This window comes from Pipistrellus kuhlii, unplaced genomic scaffold (assembly GCF_014108245.1).
Source record: "Pipistrellus kuhlii isolate mPipKuh1 unplaced genomic scaffold, mPipKuh1.p scaffold_m20_p_121, whole genome shotgun sequence".
NCBI lineage: Eukaryota > Metazoa > Chordata > Mammalia > Chiroptera > Vespertilionidae > Pipistrellus > Pipistrellus kuhlii.
In genome coordinates this window covers 320,114-322,695 of record NW_023425429.1, presented here as the reverse complement: position 1 = coordinate 322,695, position 2,582 = coordinate 320,114, and positions in this window count along the sequence as shown.

Genomic DNA, 2,582 nt, shown 5'->3' with positions numbered 1-2,582 from the left:
GCCCGATTGGCCGGGGCCACGCCCCTGCGCCTTGTGATTGGTAGAGGCAGCCGCCGCTCCGCTGAGTGACTCGCCGCCGCCAGGTGCAGTCCCGCCCGCGACCGCACCCCGGAGGCGGGGCGCCCCCAGCCCGACGCGCCGATTGGCCGGGAGCCTGGCGCAGGGAGACCCGGCCCCACCTTCCTCAGGTGCGCACCTGCCTGCGCGGCCCCGGAAGTGAGGTCTCTGGCTGGCTGGCTGGGTGCCTGCTGGCGCCGCGGGAGGGGAATGCCTGGGAGGCCAAGAGGGAAGCTAGGAGCCGGCCTGGCTTTGTTTCTTGGTGGTGGTTTGTGTGGAAATGATTGGGGGCTACAGAAACCATGGTCGCATCCTTAGCAAATGAAAACCGCATACTGTATGCGGGAGGTGGGGGCTGAGGACCAGGAGAGCAGGGATACCACCCTCCAACCCTGTTCCTCCGTGCGCCCCCCCAGCCCTAACCCCGCCCCCCCAACACTCACTTGAGAACCTGCACAGACAAGAGAAGAGAGGGAATGGGGAAAGCAGAATTACATTTTCTCGATAACTTTAAGCATATATACACCAAATACTCCAAGTAATACAAACTGACCTACAGATAATTCTATCAATGTCACAGATATATCCTTGAACTCATGAGATGTGTCCAAAGAGCCCTCCCTGCTCAGCCGCTGGCTTCATTCACCTGACCTCTGAGCTAGGAGGCCACCCTGATTCCCTACATGCCTGGGTTGCAGGCTCTATCCCTCGTGAGGGGCGTGCACGAGGCAATCACTGATTCGCATCATTGATGTTTCTCTTTCTCCCTCTAAAATCAATCCTATATTATAATACTATATAGTAAAAGCCTAATATGCAAATTGACCAAATGGTGGAGCTATAGGTCACTATGACGCACACTAACCACCAGGGGGCAAACACTCAACACAGGAGCTGCCCACAGGCCAAAGGCCAGCCAAAGCAGGTGCCAGTGCCTCCCCACCCATTGCCCCACAGATCCGCCCTGATTACAGACCAGGCCTATAGGGACCCTACCCATGCACAAATGTTAGGCACCAGGCCTCTAGTAAAAATATTTTTTTAAAAAAAATGAGAGCCCTATATTCCAGAATTATTTTCTTATTGGAACCAATAGTTGAAATAGGTTGTGTTTGGGGTTTTGTTTTTGTTGTTGTTTTTTAATATATTTTATTGATTTTTTACATAGGGGAAGAGAGAGGGATAGAGAGTTAGAAACATCCATGAGAGGGAATCATCGATCAGCTGCCTCCTGCACACCCCCTACCAGGGATGTGCCTGCAACCAAGGTACATGCCCTTGACCTGAATCGAACCTGGGACCTTTCAGTCTGCAGGCCGACGCTCTATCCACTGAGCCAAACCGGTTTCGGCTGTTTTTGTGTGTTGTTGTTGTTTTTTTAAAGTAACTTGCAGTGGCCATTATTAAGCAGTGCTAAGTCAAAACAACCTCAGAACTCTCACTTGGAGCCTTCACTCTTTATAGAACTTGCTACCATTTGTGAGTAGTACTCTCAATTTCTTCCTTTGTACCTCCCCCCAGGAATTACTAAACACCTCAATACAAATTTACTATTTATTGAGTTCCTCTTATATGTCAAGTTCTAGTTTAATCGTTGATCAAATAAAAATGAAATGAAGCTCAGTCTGAAGGGGAAGAGCCTTGCAAGTTATAACCCAGCCCAAATGCTGCCACGGAGGGTGTGCCTTACCTACCACTCTCTTGTTTCTTGCGTCCTGTTTACTTTTCTCCTCCAGTTTAAAAAACCTCTGGATGAGGCAGCAAATACATTCCTCCAGTTCTTATGACACTCAGAGTGGTCCCTCAGAGACTAGAAGCTTCCCCAAGGGAAATGGCGAGGGAAGCCAGGACCAGGAAGGAGGGAGGTGGACTTCAGCCACTGCAGGGAGCAGCTCTGGGAGCAGGCAGCCAGCGGTCCAGAGCCAGACTGCAGATTGCTCAATGGGCAAGGCTCAGCCTGTGCTTGAGTCACTAGGCAACAGAGAGCTATTGTGAATTATAAACTCAGATAAAATAAAAATCTATATAATTTTTAGCCTAACATGCGAAGTTATCTGTCTGCCCATTTGACCAGTTACTATGACACGCACTGACCACCAGGGGACAGAGGCTCCAAGCAGTAGGTTATAATAGTTTGCTGCTGGGATCCGGCTGATGGGGACTGGGCGAGATGGGCCAGACATGCCCTGGATGAATCCGTGCACCAGGCCTGTTTTGCCCGATCCCTGCAGGCTGGGCCTCTGGTGTTATAAGATTGCTCAGGCAGAGATGTGTTAGAAAGGCCAAATGAGGAGATTCTGAAAGTCAGAGGCTACTGAGAACTTGTGTTTGAGGGCCCGCAGGTCAGCAGATGAAACCAGTCCCCCTCTGAGGAGCTCACAGCGCACTGGGAGAGAGAAACGTGAGGAAGTAGCTGTGAGCACACAGGTATGCTGTCAACACAAACCTGGGGTAGATAACCTTTGTTGAGGAGGCGACTCCGTGGTTTGAAAAGGAAGACAGAAGTCAAGGGAGGACACACAGCC